Below are 23,549 nucleotides of genomic sequence, written 5' to 3'. Positions count from 1 at the left end.
TTTCATGAGTGTTGTATGAAGTATGCCCAAAGTCAGATTGCTCTGTGGTGTCCAGTCCACGCAGTTCCTGGCTTTCTACCTACTTTCCTGGAGGAGTAACTAAAACATACAGCTCACCAGTCTGCCATCTTGCCCTGCCTCCTCTATCTTTTACTTTTTATTCTAGCAACATATATGAGCTAAAATTTCCCCTTTTAACAACATTGACATTGTTCCAGTTTGCTAATGCTGCCTTTTCACAAAACACCAGAAATGGAATGGCTTTTATAAAGGGGTTTTATTTGGTTACAAAGTTAGAGTCTTAAGACCATAAAGTGTCTAAGGTAAGACATCAAGAATCGGGTACTTTCACTGGAGGATGGCCAATGGTGTCCAAAAAACCTCTCTTAGCTGGGAAGGCATGTGGCTGGCATCTGCTCTGGAGTTCTGGTTTCAAAATGGCTTTCTCACAGGATGTTCCTCTCTAGGCTGTAGCTTCTCAAAAATGTCACTCTTAGTTGCTCTTGGGGCATTTGTCCTCTCTTAGATTTTCCAGAGCAAATATCTGCTTTCAAAGGCTGTCTCCAAAATGTCTCTGTAAGCTTCAGCTCCTCTCTCAGCTCCTGTGCATTCTTCAAAGTGTCCCTCTTGGCTGTAGCAAGCTCGCTCCTTCTGTCTAAGTTTATATAGTGCGTTAGTAAACTAATCAAGGCCCACGCTGAATGAGCGTGCTATATTAGGCTACTTTCCTGGGGTAGAGTAAGAACACGTTGAAAGTAAAGTAGTTATCTTAGGTTAGTTGGAAGTAAAGTAGTTATCCTAGGTTAGTTGTCTTTATCTTACTCCCTTGTTATGGTCTTTTTGAAATGTTCTTTTATTGTATGCTTTTTTTTATTTTTTATTTTATTTTTTTTTTATTTTTCATACAGTTGATTTAGGAAAAAAAAAAAGTTTTTTTAAAAAAAAAAACAAGGAAAAAATATGCAGAGCCCCCTTGAGGAGCCTGTGGAGAATGCAGGGGTATTGGCCTGCCCTACCTCGATAGTTGCTAACATGCCCACAGACATAGGGGACTGGTGGTTTGATGGGTTGAGCCCTCTACCACAGGTTTTACCCTTGGGAAGACGGTTGCTGCAAAGGAGAGGCTAGGCCTCCCTATAATTGTGCCTAAGAGCCTCCTCCCGAATGCCTCTTTGTTGCTCAGATGTGGCCCTGTCTCTCTAGCTAAGCCAACTTGAAAGGTGAAATCACTGCCCTCCCCCCTACGTGGGATCAGACACCCAGGGAAGTGAATCTCCCTGGCAACGTGGAATATGACTCCCGGGGAGGAATGTAGACCTGGCATCGTGGGATGGAGAACATCTTCTTGACCAAAAGGGGGATGTGAAAGGAAATGAAATAAGCTTCAGTGGCAGAGAGATTCCAAAAGGAGCAGAGAGGTCACTCTGGTGGGCAGTCTTACGCACAATTTAGACAACCCTTTTTCGGTTCTAATGAATTGGGGTAGCTGGTGGTAGATACCTGAAACTATCAAACTGCAACCCAGAACCCATGAATGTTGAAGACAATTGTATAAAAATGTGGCTCATGAGGGGGGACAGTGGGATTGAGGGGACCATAGGAATCACACTCCCGTTTGTCTAGTTTGTGGATGGACGAGTGGAAAGGTGGGGGAAGGAAACAAACAAACAAACAAACAGACAAGGGAGCCCAGTGTTCTTTTTTACTTTAGTTGCTCTTTTTCACTTTAATTATTATTCTGGTTATTTTTGTGTGTGTGGTAATGAAGGTGTCAGGGATTGATTTTGGTAATGAATGTACAACTATGTAATGGTACTGTGAACAATCAGATGTACGATTTGTTTTGTATGACTGCATGGTATGTGAATACATCTCAGTAAAATGAATAAAATAAATGTCTCTGTAAGCTTCAGCTCCTCTCTCAGCTCCTGTACATTCTTCAAAGTGTCCCTCTTGGCTGTAGCAAGCTCACTCCTTCTGTCTAAGTTTATATAGTGCGCTAGTAAACTAATCAAGGCCCACGCTGAATGGGCGGGGCCACACCTCCATGGAAATTATCTAATCGGAGTCATCACCTACAGTTGGGTGGGTCGCATCTCCATGAAAACACTCAAAGAATTACAATCTAATCAACACTAATACGTCTGCCCACACAAGATTGCATCAAAGATAATGACATTTTGGGGGACATAAAACGTTCAAACTGGCACAGACATATATAATTCAGTGTTGTTAATTGCACTCACAATGTTGTGCTATCATCAGCATCATCCATTTACAAAACCTTCTTATCAACCCAAAGAGAAATTCTGTACAATTTAGCATTAACTCCCCATTTCCTACCCCCAACACAGCCCCTAGTAACCTATATTGTAGATTCTAACTCTATGAGTTTGCTTATTCTGATGATCTCATAACAGAAGGATCATAAAATATTTGTCCTTTTGTGTTTGGCTTATTTCACCTAACATAATGTTCATCAGTAATGTCACATGAACAAGAATTTCATTCCTTTTTGAGGCTGAGTAATATTCCAGTGTATGTATATACCACATTTTGTCTATCCAATCATTGGTTGATGGATACTTGGGTTTTTTCCATCTTTTGGCAATTGTGAATAAGACTATTATGACTACTGGTTTGGAAATATCTGTCCAATTTCCTGCTTTCAGATCTTTTGGGTATATACCTAGTAGTGGGATTGCTGGATCATAGAGTAACTCTATGCTTAGCTTTCTGAGATCTCACCAAACTTTCTTCCACAGTGGCTGCATGACTTTACATTGTCGCTGGCAATGAATGAGTGTTCCTATTTCTCCACATCCTCTTCAACACTTGTAATCTTCTGTTTTATTAATTGTAGCTATTCTAATGGCTGTGAAACAGTACCTTAGTGTGAGTTCGAATTGCTTTTCCCTAATAGCTAATGATGTTGAGCATCTGTTCATGTGATTTTTAGCCACATGAATATGCTCTTTGGAGAAATGTCTAAGTCTTTTGCCCATTTTTAAATTGGGTTCTTTATGTTTTTGTTGTTGAGTTGTAGGATTTCTTTATACAGTCTGGCTATTAAACCCGTATTGGATATGTGGTTTCCAAATATTTTCTCCCATTCTGTAGGTTGTCTTTTCACTTTCATGACAAAGTCTTTTGATGAACAAAAGTTTTTAATTTTGATGATGTTCCATTTATTTCTTTTCTTTTTTGTTGCCTGTGTTTTGAGTGTAAAGTCTAAGAAATCATTGCTGAGCACAAGATCCTGAAGATGCTTCCCTACATTTTCTTTTAGGAGTTTTATAGTTCTGCTTCTTATATTTAAATTTATGATCCACTTTGAGTTCATTTTTGCATATGGTGTGAGATAGGGGTCCTCTTTCATTCTTTTGCATATGGATATCCAGTTCTCCAAGCACCATTTGTTGAAAAAACTATTCTGTCCCAGTTGAGTGGACTTGGCAGCCTTGTCAAAAATCAATTGGCCATAGAGGTAAGGGTCTATTTCGGAACTCTCAATTCAATTCCATTAGTCTATATATCTATCCCTGTGTCAATACAATGCTGTTTTGACCACCATAGCTTTGTAATAAACTTTGAAGTCAGGAAGTGTGTCATTCAACTTCATTCTTTTTCAAAAGGCTTATGGCTATTTGGGGCCCCTTCCCTTCCAAATAAATGTGATAATTGGTTTTTCCATTTCTGCCAAGTAGGCTGTTGGAATTTTCATTGGTATTGGATTGAATCTGTAAATATTTTGGGCAGATTGCTCATTACTGGCTTATAGAAACTCTACTGATTATTGCATGTTGATCCGTACCCCACCACTTTGCTAAATTCATTTATGAGCTTTAATAGCTTTGTTGTAGATTATTTGGGTCTTTCTATATATAGGATCATGTCATATGCAAATAGTGAATGTTCTACTTCTTCCTTTCTAATTTGGATCCTTTTATTTCTTTTTCTTGCCTACTGCTCTGGCTAGAATGTCCAGTAACATGCATAACATTAATGACAGTCAGCATGATTGTCTTGTTCCAGATCTTGGGGGGAAAGCTTTCAGTCTTTCACCATTGAGAATGATGTTAGCTGTGGGTTTTTCATATATTCCCTTTATCGTGTTGAGGAAGTTACCTTCTATTCCTATATTTCTAAGTGTTGTTATCCAGAAAAGATGCTAGATTATGTCAAATGCCTTTTTTGCATCAATTTCCTATATTTCTAAGTGTCGTTACCCAGAAAAGATGCTAGATCATGTCAAATGCCTTTTTTGCATCAATTGAAATGATTACGTGGTTTTTTCCTTTGTTTTGTTAATGTGGTGTATAACATTATTGATTTTCTTATATTGAATGACTCTTGCATTCCTGGGATAAGACCCACTTGATCATGGTGTATAATTCTTTTAATTTGCTGTTGGATTTGGTTTGCTAGTATTTTGTTGAGGATGTTTGCATTAATATACCTAAAACATATTGGTCTGTAATTTTCTTGTGATCTCTCTATCTGATTTTGATGTTAGGGTGATTCTGGCCTCATATAATGAGTTAGAAAGTGTTCTCTCCTCTTCAATATTTGGAATAGTCTGAGAAACATTGGTGTTTATTTTTCTTTGAATGTTTGGTAAAATTCACCTGTGAAGCCAACTGGTCCTGGACTGTTCTTCTTTTTGGGGGAGATTTTTGATTACAGATTCAATCTTTTTATTTGTTTTTGGTCTGTTGAGATCTTCTATTTCTTCTTGAGTCGGTTTGGGTATATTGGGCTGTAATTTTCTTTTCTTGTAGAATCTTTACCTGGCTTTGGTATTAGAGTGATGTTGGCCTCATAGAATGAATTGAGTAGTGTTCCCTCCTGTTCAATGGCATACATGTTCTCTGTTCTCATATTCCTCTAATTATTCCTATATTCTAAGTGTTGTCATCCAGAAAACATGCTAGATTATGTCAAATGCCTTTTTTGCATCAATGTCCTATATTTATAAGTGTTGTTATCCAGAAAAGATGCTAGATCATGTCAAATGCCTTTTTTTCATCAATTGAAATGATTACGTGGTTTTTTCCTTTGTTTTGTTAACGTGGTGTATAACATTATTGGTTTTCTTATATTGAATGACCCTTGCATTCCTCTTTATGTTGTTTTTGTCCCACATTACCTCTTTATATTTTGCATGTACCTTATCAAGAAATATGGTTTTTCTTGTTCAGTTGCATTCTGACTTGTAGGAATTAAAGAGTAGAGTTGTATACTGAGGATATAGTACCGTTGGATTTTCCATTTACCCTTTTAGTCACCTTTATTGAAGATCTTCATTTCTTCAAACCACTCCAAGCCTCTCTCTCTTGTCTTTTCCTTTCAACCTGCAGAATTCCCTTTAGTAATTTTTGTAGGGCAGGTCTTTTGTTGATGAACTCTCTCGGTTTCTGTTTATCTGTGAATATTTTAAACTTCCTCATTTTTGAAGGACTGTTTTGCCAGATAAAGAATTTTGGACTGGCAGTTTTTCTCTTTGAGTACCTTAAATATATCATGCCAGTGCCTTCTCACCTCATGGTTTCTGATGAGAAATTGACACTTTGTCTTATTGAAGATCCCATGTATGTTATGAATCACTTTTCTCTTGCTGCTTTCAGAATTTTCAATCTTTGGCATTTGAAATTCTAATTAGTATGTATCTCAATGTAGGTATATTAGAGTTTATTCTGTTTGGAGTACATTGCACTGCTTGTACATGTATATTTATGTCTTTCATAAATTTGGGACATTTTTGACCTTTATTTCCATAAATATTCTTTCTGCCACTTTTCCTTTCTCTTCTCCTTCTGGGACACCCTTGATGCATATGTTTGTGCACTTCATGCTGTCACTCAAATCACTGAGACACTGCTCAATTTCTTCAATTCTTTTCTCTATCTGTTCTTCTGACCATATGATTTCTATTGTCCTGTCTTCTAGTACACTGTTTCTCTCTTCTGCCTGATCAAATCTGCTGTTGTCTGTCTGTAGGATATTTTTAATCTACAGTATTGTGCCTTTCATCTCACAGTTTCTCTTGTTTCTTTTTATACTTTCAAATTCTTCTTTATGTACACATTGTCTTCTTAATATCCTCTAGCTCTATAACCATATTTTCCTTCATCTCCTTGAATTGATTTAGAAGATTTGTTTGAACATCTTTAACTAGTTGTTCCAAATTCTGAGTCTCCTCTGAAGTTTTACTTTGTTCCCTTGACTGAGCATATATCTTTCTGTTTCTTAGTATGGCTTGTAATTTTTTTCTGCTGATGTCTAGGCATTTGATGATCTTGAAGAGGTAACTCTGAAGGTCAGTTTCTCCTTCTTGCTTAGGTCTTATTGTTGATTGACTGTGTGTTAAGACTTTTCTTTGATGCTTGGTCTAACTTATTCTGGACCTTTAAAGTAGCCTGTGTTTAACCTTTAAAGTAGCCTGTGTTCAGATTTTCTCAGCTCTTCTTCATTTGATTCTTCTCTGGATATGCAGTAAATTTTCTAAGATTGCATTTGTTGTGCAACTGTTTCACCTTCAGGAGAAATCTTCCTTTCCTCTGTTTCTTCTCCAGGAATCTGTTCTGGCATTTTTTTGTACAGAATTTTACCCCCAGCTCCTAAGATTTGTTTAAATTCTCTCCCTCACTCAGTGCCCCCTTTTCCTTACACTTTTCAGTCCTGGGATCCATCCATCTTAACAGCAGTTCAGTTCCCACAACCCCTTTTTTTTCCCCATGACACTTTTTTGTCTCTGGTTTTTTCCCTGTTAGAGTATCCCACCCAGGGGAGCCAGATGGGGTCCATCCACAAATGTTCAATTTGAATTTAGGTGGTCCAGCAAACTGAGACTGGATTGAGTGTGCACACACGAATGCCAACAGCTCTGCCAAGGTCTCTCTCTCTTCACTTTTTATCCCCCCAGGGGTCACCTTTGTATACAGTGCTCCTCAGCAGCTTGTTTCTGCCCTGGGTCTCTGCAGACATAGGCCCCTGTTCTAGTTTGCTAATGCTGCTGGGATGCAGAACACCAGAAATGGATTGGCTTTTATAAAGTGGGTTTATTAGGTTACACAGTTACAGTCTTTAGGCCATAAAGTGTCCAAGGTAATGCATCAACAATCAGGTACCTTCACTGGAGGATGGCTAACAGTGCCTGGAAAACCACTGCTAGCTGGGAAGGCAAGCAGCTGGCATCTGCTCCAAAGTTCTGGGTTCAAAACACCTTTCTCCCAGGACATTCCTCTCTAGGCTGCAGTCCCTCAAAAATGTCACTCTCAGTTGCCCATAAGGTGTTTGTCCTCTCTTTGCTTCTCTGGAGCAAAAGTCTGCTTTCAACAGCCACCTTCAAACTGCCCCTCAGCTGCAGCTACTCTCTCAGCTTCTGTGCATTCTTCAAAGTGTCCTTCTTGGCTGTAGCTCCTCTTCAAAATGTCACTCTCAGCTGCACTGAGTTCCTTCTGTTTGTCAGCTCATTTATATGACTCCAGTGATTTAATTCAGACCCACTGTGAATGGACGGGCCAACACATCCATGGAAATTATCCAGAGTCATCACTCACAGTTGGGTGGGGCACATCTCCATGGAAACACTCAAAGAATTACAATCTAATTAACACTGATAGGTCTGCCCACACAAGATTACCTCAAAGATAATGGCATTTGGTGGGACAAAATACATTCAAACTGGCACAGCCCCTGTGCCTGGATTTGTATGGAGTTCTAACTCATTGCTGTGAATGGCTCTCGAGTCAGCATCCATGGCAGGAGGGACCTGGGTGTGCTGCCTCTGTGCAACACCTAAGTTGCTCAGGAGGGAGGGAGAAGGAGAGGTACAGGCAGGATGAAAATCTCCTACCTGATTTTGCAGTTTATTTGCTTTTTCTTCAATTCAGCCTTTGTGGAGTCCTTTTCTAGTCTCTATCATCCTCCAGAGTTCCAAGCAAGTGGGAATTGTTCTTTTGTGTTTAAAACCTTTTCTCCAGCTACTAATAAGACATCTGGGTGTTTGCACCCCAAAGGATAGGGGACTTTCCTCTAGCATAATCATTCATCTGTAACATATCAGCTGGTCATTGGTTTCTGACCACAGGCCATAGCATTTGCCTGCTTTCTATTATAAGTGTATCCTCCCCATACTCTGATTGTTCTTGTGTGCTTTTCATTTTTCCACAGCAATTAATAACCCCAACTATCATGAACATTTCTACTTCCCAGACATTTCTCCCACTGTCTGTCTTCTGTGAAATTCTCTGTCCCACTTCTTATTGTTTTTTATAATTAAAAGAGCATGAGCACAACATGGATGAACCTTGAAGACATAATGCTGAGCGAAATAAGCCAGGCATTAAAAGAGAAATATTATATGCTACCACTAATGTGAACTTTGAAAAATGTAAAACAAATGGTTTATAATGTAGAATGTAGGGGAACTAGCAGTAGAGAGCAATTAAGGAAGGGGGAACAATAATCCAAGAAGAACAGATAAGCTATTTAACGTTCTGGGGATGCCCAGAAATGACTATGGTCTGTTAATTTCTGATGGATATAGTAGGAACAAGTTCACAGAAATGTTGCTATATTATGTAACTTTCTTGGGGTAAAGTAGGAACATGTTGGAAGTTAAGCAGTTATCTTAGGTTAGTTGTCTTTTTCTTACTCCCTTGTTATGGTCTCTTTGAAATGTTCTTTTATTGTATGTTTGTTTTCTTTTTAACTTTTTTTTTCATACAGTTGATTTAAAAAAGAAGGGAAAGTTAAAAAAAAAAAAAAAAAAAAGAAAAACAAGGAAAAAAAAAAAGATGTAGTGCCCCCTTGAGGAGCCTGTGGAGAATGCAGGGGTATTCGCCTACCCCACCTCAATGGTTGCTAACATGACCACAGACATAGGGGACTGGTGGTTGGATGGGTTGAGCCCTCTACCATAAGTTTTACCCTTGGGAAGACGGTTGCTGCAAAGGAGAGGCTAGGCCTCCCTATATTTGTGCCTAAGAGTCTCCTCCTGAATACCTCTTTGTTGCTCAGATGTGGCCCTCTCTCTCTGGCTAAGCCAACTTGAAAGGTGAAATCGCTGCCCTCCCCCCTACATGGGATCAGACACCCAGGGGAGTGAATCTCCCTGGCAACGTGGAATATGACTCCCGGGGAGGAATGTAGACCCGGCATCGTGGGACGGAGAACATCTTCTTGACCAAAAGGGGGATGTGAAAGGAAATGAAATAAGCTTCAGTGGCAGAGAGATTCCAAAACGAGCCGAGAGATCACTCTGGTGGGCACTCTTACGCACACTTTAGACAACCCTTTTTAGGTTCTAAAGAATTGGGGTAGCTGGTGGTGGATACCTGGAACTATCAAACTACAACCCAGAACCCATGAATCTCGAAGACAGTTGTATAAAAATGTAGCTTATGAGGGGTGACAATGGGATTGGGAAAGCCATAAGGACCAAACTCCACTTTGTCTAGTTTATGGATGGATGTGTAGAAAAGTAGGGGAAGGAAACAAACAGACAAAGGTACCCAGTGTTCTTTTTTACTTCAATTGCTCTTTTTCACTCTAATTATTATTCTTGTTATTTTTGTGTGTGTGCTAATGAAGGTGTCAGGGATTGATTTAGGTGATGAATGTACAACTATGTAATGGTACTGTAAACAATCGAAAGTACAATTTGTTTTGTATGACTGCGTGGTATGTGAATATATCTCAATAAAATGATGATAAAAAAAAAAAAGAGCATGAGCTCAGAAGATGGCAGCATAGAGAGGAGTGGAATTTAGTTAGTCCTCCTGGAGCAACTAATAAACAACTAGTAAATGATCTGGAATAACTGCTTGGGGACAACTGTGACTGTCCATACATCGTGCACCAACCTGGATTGGGAAGAATGCCTGAGATCGCAGCATGGAATCTGTGAGTAGAGACTGTGGATGCAAGCTGGGAACCGCCTCTCCCCATGGCAATACAAACTGCAAAGCCTTATTGAGATAGAGAGCAACACTCTCTGAACAAGTGAATATACCTCAGGCCAGCTCCAACTGGGGTTTTCATTGGTAAATGTGGACTGCTTAATGCAAGCTGCAAATCCCCAATAAGCTGACAAAGGCTTTTAGTGATGACTGACCTTGAAGACCCAAGGAACTTCTCTGTTTTGGGAAGGGGAGCCCAGAAGACCAGGTTCTATCTCTGGCCAATGGGTGAAACTGGAGGCTGTGGACTGTCCCTGAAAGGGGGTTTCTGTCCCTTTTTCTCTCTCTCAACCTGAGCAGCTCAGTGGAGAAGTCCTCAGCCATTTTCAGTTCACAGCCCTCTGACCCAGACAAGGGTGGAAATAGAAGAGTCAGAGAGACAAAGATCCTATTTAAATGCAAATGAAAATTCCCTATGGGGTGTATCTTCTCTAAGAGGAAAAAGGTGGTGCCCAGCTCTACTACCTGCCTTCCATTCAGAACCAGACCCCAGGGCCTGGGGGAAAACAATCAAACTAGAAAAAACTTAAGCTGAGCATTAAAGGTGCCACACCCCCTTACACCAGTTGGGAGTGACAGGCTGACAGGCACCACCTGCTGGGCAGGTTAGGAAAAGCACAGCACCTTGAGGCAATCTTCTAAGACACACCCTCAGGGAAACCTGGTGCTGAATATTTCCTTTTTCTGGGACCTGAACCTGTTCTGGTCTAGGAAAACCTGACTGGGGTAACCAAGGAAACCAGATGCCTACACAACAGGAAACTATAACCTACACTAAGAAAAACTAAGGTATGGCCCAGTCAAAGGAACAAACTTACACTTCAACTGAGATACAGGAATTGAAGCAATAATGCTAAATCAATTCAAAAAGTTTAGGGAAGGTATGTCAAAAGAGATGAAGCATATAATGAAAACACTGGGCGTACATAAGGTAGAAACTGAAAGTTCAAAGAAACAACTGGCAGAACCTATGGAACTGAAGGGAACACACAAGAGATTAAAGACACAATGGAGGCATACAGCAGCAGATCTCAAAAGGCAGAACACAACACTCAGGAACTGGAGAATAAGACACCTGAAATCATACACATAGAAGAACAGATGAGGAAAAGAAAGGAAAATTATGAGCAACAGCTCAGGGAATTGAATGACAACATGAAACACTTGAATGCGTGTGTCATGGGTGTCCCAGAAGGAGAAGAGAAGGGAAAAGGGGCAGAAGCAATAATAGAGGAAATAATCAATGAAAATTTCCCATCTCTTATGAAAAACATAAAATTACAGATCCAAGAAGTGCAGCATACACTAAACAGAATAGATCTGAATAGGTGTACACCAAGATACTTAATAATCAGATTTTCAAATGTCAAAGATAAAGAGAGAATCCTGAAAGCAGCAAGAGAAAAGTGATCTATCGCATACAAAGGAAGCTTAATAAGACTATGTGAGGATTTCTCGATAGAAACCATGGAGGCAAAAAGGAAGTGGTGTGATATATTTAAGATCCTAAAAGAGAAAAACCACCAACCAAGAATCCTATATCCAGCAACACTGTCCTTCAAATATGAGGGAGAGTTTAAAATATTCTCTGACAAACAGACAATGACAGAGTTTGTGAACAAGATACCTGCTCTACAGGAAACACTAAAGGGGGAACTACAGACAGGAAAAGACAGGAATGATAGGTTTGGAGCACAATTTTGGGTGATGGTAGTACAGCAATGTAAGTACACTGAACAAAGATGACTGTGAGTATGGTTGAAAGAGGAAGGTTAGGAACATGTGGGACATGAGAAGGAAAAAGGAAAGATAAAGACTGAGACAGTATTACTCAGTGAAATCTAGAGTGAACAACAATTGTGATAAAATGTACAAACATGTTTTTTCATGAGGGAGAACAAATGAATGTTAACCTTGCAAAGTGTTAAAAATAGGGAGGTTTTGGAGAGAAAATACAATCAATGCAAACTAGAGACTATAATTAACAGAAACACTGTACTATGCTTTATTTAATGTAACAAAGGCAATATACCAAAGGTAAATGCATGTAAGAGAGGGACATAAGGGAGGGGTATGGGATTCTTGGCATTGGTAATGTTGTTTGACTCTTTATTCTACTTTAGCTTACTGCTATCTTTCCTTTTGTTGCTTCCTAGCTGTCAATGTTTTTTTTCTCTTTCTTTTTTCTTTTTCTTTTGTCTCTCTACCTTCTTTGACTCTTCCTCCTGCTTTGTGGAAGAAATGGAGATGTCCTTATATAGGTAGTGGGGATAGTGGTGAATACATAAATATGTGACTATACAGGGAACCATCAACTGTTTACTCAGGACAGAATGTATGATGTGTGAACAAAACTGTCTTTAAAATATGGGTTGATGAAAAAACCTTGAAGGCATTATATTGAGTGAAATAAGTCAAACACATAAGGACAAATATTGCAGGGTCTCATTGGTATGAACTAATTATAATATATAAACCCATAGACACAAAATGTAAGTTACCAGGATATAGGATGAGGCTAAAGAATGGGGAGCAGTTGCTTTTTATGAATAGAATGTTCAACTAGGTTGAACTTAAATATTTGGAAATGGACAGAGATGATGGAAGCACACTGTGAGAATAGCTAACAGTGCTGAATGGTGTGTGAATGTGGGGGAAAGGGGAAACTCAGAGTCAAGTATGTCACCAGAAGGAAAGTAGGAGATTAAAAGATGGGAATGTATAAAACAGTGAACCTTGTGGTGGACAATGTCTATGATTAACTGTACAAATATTAGAAATCTCTTTCCTGAACCAGAACAAATGTATGACACTGTAACTAGAAGTTAATAATAGAGGGGCATATAGGAGAAAAAATATACCTATTGCAAACTATATACTACAGTTAGTAGTATTTTCACGTTCTTTCATCAACAGTAACAAATGTATTATACCAATACTATGAGTCAGCAATGGAGAGGGGGTGGTTACAGGTATGGGAGGATTTGACTTTCCTTTTTTCATTTTTATTTCTTTTCTGGAGTAATGAAAATGTTCTAAAAATTGAAAAACATTAATTGTGGTGACGGATGCACAGCTGTATGATGGTACTGTGGGCAATTGATTGAACACTTTCAATCTTTGGATAATTGTATGGCATGTGAACAATCTCAATTAAAAAAAAAAGCATGAGTTTTAGATTTGGGACAAAACTAGGTTTGAATTCCAGCATGCTCACATGTGATAGTTATGACATCTGATAAATTATTTGACTCCATTGAGCCTTAGTTTCCTTGCCTGTGAAATGGTTTTACTGTGGGATAAGAGAGAGAACAAGGCAAAGCATCAAGTAAAGAACAACTGTTGGGGGACATCCATGACTGGACACACATTGAACATAAATGGAAACATTCTCATGTAGATTGTGGTGGTGAATGCATAACTATGTGATTATACCAGATATCTTTGTTTACTTCGGATGGATTGTATAGTGTGTGAATAAAACTGTTTTAAAGATAAACAGAGGGATACAAGTGCTGGAGAAAATGTGGAGAGATGGATGTACCTATTCCTTGTTGGTAGGGAAGAATGGTGCAGACCATCTGTAGGGCAGTGTGGTGGTTCCACAGAAAGCTAAGAATGGGGTTGCCATATGGTCCTGCAACCGTGCTATTGGGTATATACTTGGAAGAACTGAGAGCAGGGACATGAATGGACATTTGCACACTGGTGTTTATGGTTGCAATATTCACAATTTTCAGTGAATGGAGGTGGCCCAAGGGTACACCAACCAATAAATGGAATGGTGAACTGTGATATATACACACAATGGAATATTGAGTGGTGGCAAGAAGGAATGAAGTTGTGAGGTATGCAACTAGGTGAATGGAACTTGAGGACAATATGTTGAGTGAAATAAGCCAGAATCTAAAAGACAAACATTATAATGCCTCACTAATATGGACTAACCATAATGTGCAAACACTAAGAATTGAATCTGAATGTGTAGGTTATCAGGAGAAGGCTTATGGTAAAGGTTCCTAGATTGTAAGTTCTTACAACAGTCACTTCTATTCATGAGTTGTAACAGTTATTTCTAAATTTGGAGATGATGAGCTGTTTGTTAATAATGTGGTCAGTCCTAGAACTTTGGATATCTGAGTGACACCTGAGACTCAGAGCCAGAGTTCAGCAGCTATGAATGTCAGTATTACCCCATACAGCAACTGTTAAAAAGCTGAAAAAGAAATCAGACTTCAATTAGAGATTGGAACGAAATGGACTTGGTTAGGACTAAGGTAAATCAGACTAAAGGTAAAGGATGATATTGACTATGCTTTAAAACTTCAACTTCTATATGAGACCAAAGTAAGAGGTGTTTATTTGGTGCAAAAACTATATGTTCTGTAGCACATTATATAATTTAAGTTGAAAGGTCGGTTTATTCAAACACCATAATTACATGTAACTTCAATAAGGGGTGAGATCTGGTTGGTTTGTACAGTTACCCCAACACATCCCAGAGTAATTTGAGAAGAGAATAAAAAGTATTTGCAAAGCCACCTTGAGGGACTGGGAAAAAATGTGGAAATATTTTTAAACTTCCCTACTGGGGAATTCCTGATATTTTCACAAGCACTGGGGACTACCAGTTTAGTAGGCGGAGCCCTCGATCTTTGGGCTTACCCTTATAAAGCTTGTTACTGCAAAGGAAGGCTAAGCCTACTTATAATTGTGCCTAAGGGACAACCTCTTTTGTTGCTCGAATGTGGCCTCTCCCTCTATGCCAATTCTGCAGGTAAACTCACTGCCTGCCCCCCTATATGGAACATGACTCCCAGGGATGAGCATGGACCAGCATAATAGTATTGAGAAAGCATTCTGGATCAAAAGTGGGAAGAAAAATGAAACAAAATAAAGTTTCAGTGGCTGAGAGATTTCAAATGGAGTCGAGAAGTCATTCTGGAGGTAACTCATGCATTATACAGATATTCCTTTTTAGTTTTTAGTGTATTAGACTAGCTAGAAGGAAATACCTGAATCTACTGAACTGCCATCCAGTATCTTTGATTCTTGAAGTTGATAGTATACCTATATAGCTTATACTATATATAGTATAAAATTCTGTGGCTCACACTCCATTTATTCAGTGTTTGGACAGATGAGTACAAAAATGGGAACAAAAAGCAAATGAATAATAGGGGGCAAAGAAGGTTATGAGATGTTTGGAGTGTTCTTTTTTACTTTTATTTTATTCTTATTTTTACTTTTTTGGCATAATAAAAATACTTAAAAATTGATTGTGATGACGAATGCACAACTATATGATGGCACTGTGAACAACTGATTGTACACTTTAGATAATTGTATGCTATGTGACTATATCTCAATAAACTGGCATTTAAAAAAGTGTCAGGTAACATGGCTGGTCAACAGAATACACTCAATGCCCTTTACTCCCCTTCCTTCATCTGTTGCTTCCAGTAAACTCTGTCTTACTGCTCCAGCCTTCAGGTATATCTCTTTTTTCTGAACTTCTCTATCATGTACCATCTGCCTCCTCTATTCCATTCTAATCACTTCAAGGAAATAGAAGTGTGTCTTGTACTTTGTACCCTCAGGACAAAGTTTAGTGCCTTACACATAGTAAATGATCAATAACTGGTTTTTGTTCTTAATCACGATAAGTCATATCACTTGCCTTATATCCATACTTTTCTAAAAGTTGTCTCCTTCTTCAAAAATTCTTCCCAGAAATACCATAATAGTGGGAGTTGGATCAGTTCAAATTGCAGCAGGAAACAATGTAACTTAGGTATATAAAATAAAAAAATATTTAACAAAGAGGTGTGAGCAGGGAACCAAGAAGGGATGTTGACACACCCAAAGACTAACAACAGCTGCAAGCTGTTATCCCAACTACAGCTGAGAGGGCTCACAGCCACTGCCAAAGACAGGAGGACAAATGAAAGCAGTGAGGGTGCCAGGGGAATAAATCCCTGACCTCTCTCTCCTTCCTGCCTTTGAGCTCCTGGGTCTATTCAGAATCTAGGAGACAAAGGAGCCCAGGTAATGCAATCTGAGGAATCCACACCCAGGGTATGGAGCAGAGCCACGAAGGGTAGGAGAATGGATCTAGGGTGGGGGAAATGGAGAATAACCAGTACTAGGCCACCTTCAATTTGTGAGTCCAAGAGTCTAAAGACTCTTTGCCTCATACCATAGAACAGAAGGTTGGATTTCAAGAAGCTAACCAAACACCACTGATACTGGAACAAACCAACATCATGTGCCTCTCAATGTGATGCACCAAGAAAGATACAGCATCATTCCTGTGATATTTGAAAAATCATAATCTGAATCTTACCATGAAGAAACAAAAGAAGTCAAAGTAAGGGGCAGTCTACAAAATACTCTTCAAAATTCTCAAGATCATGAAAGATGAAGAACTATAGAAGAATTGTTTCAAATTGAAGGAGACTAAAGAGACATGAAAACTAAATGCAACACATGTCAACGTGGCTTGGACCCTGGATCAGAAATATTTTAAATTTATTTCACTCCAAAGAGCATTACTGAGACAACTGGCAAAAATTGAATAAGATCTGTAGATTAGATATTAACAATGTTAATTGTTAATATTCCTGATTTTTATCATTGTACTGTGGTTATGCAAGAGAATGTCCTTGTTCTAAGGAGATACACACTGAAGTATTTCATGGTTAAAGGGCCCAAGGTTGCCACTTCACCTGCAAATCGTTCAGAAAAATTAGGGTAAGTGTATGAGTGTGTGTGTGTGTGTGTGTGTGTGTGTGTGTGTGTGTGTGTGTGTGAACAGATAAAAAGGGAGAAAGAGGGAATGAGAAAGGCTGATAAACAAGCAAATATGGCAAAACGTAGGCAATTTGGTAGATTTGAGTAAAGGGTTAAGTTTAGGAGTTCTTGTTATATTCTTTCATCTTTTCTGTAAGTGCAAAGTCATACCTTTTAGTTCCCTTGTTTTCTCTGCCATCTCCAAGAAACTTTCCCTTACTGGGTAATATTTTCAAAGAGAGAGGAGAGAGAGACAGAGAAGAAACAGAGGGATGAGCCAGCCAGGGAATGAGGATGATGCTGAGAACTGCTCATTCACACTGAGAGAATGCTCGAGCCCCGCAGTTTCACCAGAACCTCATTAAACTCATGCTACTCAGACTGTTCCAGGCACCCAGTGATTTCTCTCTCATTATAGAACTCCAATATGGAATTTCTATACCTTTTATTAGGATTTGTTCTGTTTTTTATAATTAATGGCCTGAGCTCAATGTTCAACATTGGAGGCTGATTCCAATCCTTTTGTAAGTATGAATTATCATGTTAAAATAGGAAGAAAACCAAGTAAAGCAAAAAGTCATTCCATGTCTTTGTTGGAGGGCTGGGCATGAAATCACAAAATTTCATGCTGCTTATGTAAGGAAGTATGTGAGTGATGAGCACAATACTTACGCCAGCTTTGAAATTGGATTATTTTCCTCTTCCAAAATATAATGCCTAATATAAAACATTGGTTTTCTGGGGGGAAGGAAGCAATTTGTTTATTTCCCCACTGCCTCATTCTATTTGAAAAGACTATGATTACATTTACAGTACACACTATATTTTTCTGGATGTCTTAGAAGAAAAAACAGTAACTCCAGTGGTTTCTAGTATGGGAAAGCCCACCTAAATGTATTACAACTTCAGGGGAAGACAAAATATGATTACAGGTTTAAAGAATTCTTATACTAATTTTGGAGTGTTTTGTTAGGTTTTGAGGGTGATTTTTTTTTTTTTTTTGCTTGGGGAGTTTGGAGATGGGGAAATGTCCATGCATATGGATGCATGGTATCTACTTCAGCCCAGTTAATGTTACCTCAGGACTTCAAGAAAAACAAAGAAATTCTATGATGTTGTTCCAGTTTGCTAAAGCTGCCGGAAATGCAATATACCAGGAATGGATTAGCTTTTACGATGGTGGATTATTAATTCCCAAATTTACAGTTCTAAGGCCACAAAAATGTCCAAATTAAGGCACCAAGAGGTAGATACCTTCTCTGAGGAAAAGGCCGATGGCATCCAGAACACCTCTTTCAGCTGGGAAGACACATGGCTGGCATCTGCTGGTTCTTTGCTTCCGGGTTGTGTTACTTTCAGCTTCTGATTCCAGTGGCTTTCTCCTTAAGCATCTGTGGGTTCTCACTTAGCTTCTCTGGGGTAACTCTGGGCTTCATCTCTTAGCTTAGCATCTCCAAACGTCTGGGTCTGTGTCAGTTCTCTTCAAAATTTCTCTGCCTTTTATCCTCTCATAAAGGATGCCAGTGAACTAATTAAGACCCACCTTGAATGGGTGGGGTCATATCTCCATGGAAACAAGCTAATCAAAAGATTCCACCCACAATAGGTCTGCACCCAAAAGATTGCATTAAGAACTTGGCTTTTCTGGGATACATAATAGATTCAAATCATCACAATGTCACAATATAAAATTGAGAAAAGGAGCCCTAGTTCCTGGTATTGGCATGACTGCTTTTAAGATTTAGTCTACTAGGCAAGTGTCATTATCTGAAGTGCCAGTATTTTATGACACCAGAATTTTAATGTGTCATTAATTCAACAAACATGTTTTAGGTAACTGCTGTGTGCCAGGCACTTAGGGGAAACAAAGTCAGATAAGACTCAATTTTGCCTTAGGTTGCTTAACAGTCCCTGATTTCCTTTTGCCAAAAAAAAAAAAAAAAGATAGTTATGTAATGTGATATTATACTGTGGAAGGTATTAAATTTCTATCAATATAGCACTTCTGCTATGAACTCCTTAAGGAAAAAACACTTCAGGCTACTTACAGGGCAGCAGTGGGGACTGGGACATCATTCAAAGCGCAAAGAGCTGAAATCTCCAAATAAACCATTTTCAGCCCATCGATGGTTCATTCGTATGGCAATTCACTTTGCTAAGAATTACCATTTTGTCAAGCTGTAGCTGGGTGTCAAAAAACACATTTTTGACTAATACATGTGGCATAGTATTACAAACTGAGCAGTAGCAGAGCAAGAATAAATTCAAAATATGTTCTGCTAGCTAATATTAGCTGCCTCATATCATCTCTGAACTTGTTGAAAATAATATGGTACAAGACTTCAAGTGTAATTTCAAACTAAGAATTCCAGGTATGTTTGTGACAGTAGCCCAACATCATTAAAATAAATTCATAGATTTCCAAGGTTAGTACTTTAAAGAATACCACTGATTTGGATGGATACATTCTGGCATATTTGTTAAAAATAGCCTCATAAATTTATAATACTACATTTTACATGTCCTTGTGTGGGACCTATAACAATTTAATGCAATCATTAAAATAATGTTATAGGAAAATTTTTTGCAATATTGTAAAATGTTCATGATAGAATGTTATGTGATACCCAGCCTCCAAAACGGTCCCCAGGGATTCCTGCTTCCAATATTCACACCCTCATGTTGAACCTCCCACACTGTAACAGTGTTAATCAGGATGACCAATGGAATATGGCAGAAATGACAGTGTGTCACTTTTGAGATTAGGTTATAAAAGATGGCAGCTTCTGTGTTGGTTCTCACTCTCTGTTCCAGTTAGCTAAAGCTGCCGTTATGCAAAATGCCAGAAATGGATTGACTTTTATAAAGGGGATTTATTAGGTTTACAAACTTACAGTCCTGAGGCCGTAAAAGAGTCCAACTAAGGCATCAACAAGAGGATACCTTCACTGAGGAAAGGCTGCTGGTGTCCGGAACACCTCTATCAGCTGAGAAGGCATGTGACTGTCATCTGCTGGTACTTTGCTCCTGGGCTGCATTTCAAAGTGGCTTTCTCCAAAATGTCTCTGGGCTTCTGTCTCTCTTAGCTTCTCTCAGCTCTCTGCTTAGTTGGCTTAGGGCATTTCTCTCTAAGCATCTGGGGGTCCTATCTTAGCTTCTCCTGGGCAAACTCTGGGCTTCATCTCTTAGCTCAGCATCTCCAAACATCCTTCTGTCTGCATCTCCCAGCATCTCCAAGCATCTGGGTCTGTGTTGACTCTTAGCTTCCCTCCAAAATGTCTCTCTCAGCTTCTCTGAGCTCCTTCTTCTCATGAGATGTCTTAAAGGACTCCCATGATCTAAGTAAGACCCACACGGAGAGGGCAGGCTCACACGTTATTCAACTGAAGTGATCTAATCAAAAGATCTCACCTAGAGTTGAGTGGGTCACATCTCCTGGAAATAACCTAATCAAACATCCCACTCAGATCAAAAGACTAATAAGTCTGCCCTCACAAGATTGCATTAAAGAACATGGCTTTTGTGGGGGACATAATAGATTCAAACCAACACACTGTCTCAGATCATGAGTGCTCTCTTGTGCTCACTCCCTCTCACTCTCTCATTCTCTCCTCACTCTTGGGGAGGCCAACTTCCATGTCACATGAACAGCTCTATGTAAAGGCCCATGTAATGAAGTGTCCTGCCAGTAGTCCTGGGTCTTGGTTTGCCACACTGCTGTCACAAATACCACCCAATGGGTTGGGTTAAAGAAAGGGAATTTCTTGGTTCATGGTTCTGAGGCTAAGAGAAGTCCAAAGTCAAGATATCAGCAAGGCTTGCTTTCTACCCCCAAATCTGTAGCATTCTGGCACTGACTGACAGCAATCCTCTGGGTTCCTTGGTTTGCATGTCTGCCTCCCATCGCATGGTCATGTTCTAGTTCTTCTTGCATCTGCTCTTCTGGTTTCCACTGACTTCCATGTTTTCTCTGTAGCCTTCTTCAACTTCTGGTTTCCAGTTTCTTCTTTTTATAAACCTCGTATAATATTGATTAAAACCCACCCTTATTCAGTTGGGCAACAACTTAACTAAAAATAATATTTCGAAAAGTCCTGGTTACACAAGAGTTCACACCCACAGGAATGCAGATTAAAAACAAGAATATGCCTTTGCTGGAGTACATAATTTAATCTACTGCATCTGGAGAATGAAGTTGGAAGCCAATTCTCCTTGCCTATCAGATGACTGCAACCTTATAAGAAACCCTGAGCTGGAACCCCCATGCTAGGCCAATCCCAGATTCCTGACCTTAGAAACTGGGTGAGATAGTGTTTGTTATTTTAAGCAGCTACATTTTGGGATAATTTTTTAGATAATTAAGACTGTTACATGAAAAACAAAAATGTGTGATAGGAAATTTGCCAAAATGCTAACAGTGATTATCATTGACTAATAATAATTAGTCATTGACTAATAATAATGGGCAATTTTCATTTTTAAAAATAATTCCTGTGTCCTTTCCTGATTTTCCATATTCATTACAAATCACTTTTTAAAAACAGATCTAAAAACTGAGGGTTTTTTTGTTTATTTTAATATGAAGCACAAATTAAAATGGGTTTTCTTTAATTTCAGTTTTATTGCCATGTGTGGCCACTGGATTTTTCATGGACAATGATTAGCCCAGATGTAGAAAGAGTGATTGCAATGCCAGACAGGATAATTTGGCCAAGAGTTTGAATGAAATACTAAACAGAAATTACCAACACAGATGATTCTGGTCAGTAAAGGTACATGCTACCATACCAGATTTTCTTTTCTAAAAAACCATATTTAATTTTGAGATAATTTCAGACTTACAGAAATGTTGCAAGAACAATACAAAGAATTTCTGTATACCATCATCCCTATACACCAAGATTTTCCAATTTGCAACATTTTACCATATTTCCTTTATCATTCTGGATAGATAGATATACAAACAGATTGTGTTTCCTCTTCATAGCACTTATCACCACTGTAATTTTACATTTATTGTATAATTATTAGATTAATTTTTATCTTTCCAACTAAAATGTAATTTCCATGATGTATTAGTAAGGGTTCTCCAGAAACAGAACCAACAGGATATGTGTGTACATATGTCCATATATGTATATATATGAAGAAATTTTTTGTAACAAGATGGCTTATGCAAACATGGGAGCTGACAAGTCCAAACTCCATAGGGCAGATCCCAGGCTAGAAACTCCAATACAGGTGGTGTTGAAGTTCTTAGTTTGAATTCTCCAGAGGAAGCTGGCTGAATGGAAATTTTGTCAAGAGTCAATACTGAAGTTGAGGCACAAATTCTTCTGAACTCTAAAACCCTTGGTCTGGCTTTTAGGATTTCCAAATAATTGGTTGAAGAGATTACCCACATCACTGAGGGCAATCTCCTCTGTTGATTATAGATGCAGTCAACTGGTCATAGATACATTCAGCTGATTAAAGATGTGAATCCCATCTACAAACTCCCTTCACTGTAACAAGTAGGCCAATGTTTGACCAAACATCAGGTCACCATAACCTAGGTAAGCTGACGCATGAAATTAACCATTGCACATAAATTTTGGCCCACCATTTTATTCTGGTGGCTAAAGTTGTCTCAAAGCAAATGCTCAATAAATTTTGTTGAATAAATGAAGAAATGAATAACCGAAAGGAATGGGAAATAAAGAGAGAGTAACTGCCTCAAATCCTATGCTAGCTTTTTCTTCTTTCTCATTTTCTCTGATACTTTCCCACACAACTTTTTCACCCATTCATTTTTCTTTCAGATAAATTTTAAAGTTATAAAAATTATATGTGTTTTTATTTGTGCTCAACAGCTGGGAAAGTCAGTAAGATTCAAGCTAGAATGCTGAAGTAAAATCGAAAAGTTGGAGGACAGTCATAAGAAGGAACAGGGCAGAGGGTTGGGTCACTGGGCCCAGAAAAGGATACAAAGCAAGAAAATAAGCAAGGATGAGTTTATTTAAATTCTGTCAATCAGGATGGGTAGAACTAACAAACTACCTCCAAATCCCAGTGTCTTAAAACAAGAAAGATTGATTTCTAATTCACAATACATGATCAATCCATGAACATTGATGCTCCTGCTCAGTAATCTATACTACAAGTTAGGTTTTCAAGAGTAAATTAATAATAAACATGAGAATTCTATAGAAGTTGAACATAGAGTAGTTACTTATATTTATCCAAGCACAAGTGTTTTCCACTCTTCTGTCCTTAGCTCTATTCCTTTTATTTCTTCAGTGAGAACCATAGTCACCCCCTGAAAGATTTAATATCAAAAAAGCAAAGCTTAACTAAAAATTTGTTTGAAAATTTTTTAGTTTTTATTTATATTCATCCATGAGTACATTCAATAGATTTATAGTACATGTATATGTATTAATTAAATAAAACTTTCTCATTGCCAAAAACTAGTCATAACAGTTTATAATTTCAACTCTAGCTCTTCAAACAAGATAATGGTGTGGTAAAGTAAAAACACCAGTGTGGGTCATCCAGGTTTCTAGTCTTAACCATGTTTTCCAAATATAATTGCTAGAGCAGATGGCCTTAATATTAGTATGTGATTTCTTCCATTGCCAAAGCCTGGTTTTGTGGGTCATACCAAATCATATTAAACTAAATCTCTAACAACAACAGATCAATTTACTATTATAATCTTGGTTTCTATTGAATCATATTTTCAAGACACAACAAAAGTAGCATTCAATACTCTGGCTGTAAACAGAAATAAGAACTGGATAATATTTCAGA

This window comes from Choloepus didactylus, chromosome 3 (genome assembly GCF_015220235.1).
Source record: "Choloepus didactylus isolate mChoDid1 chromosome 3, mChoDid1.pri, whole genome shotgun sequence".
NCBI classification, from domain to species: Eukaryota; Metazoa; Chordata; class Mammalia; order Pilosa; family Megalonychidae; genus Choloepus; species Choloepus didactylus.
Note: the sequence above shows the minus strand (reverse complement) of the source record.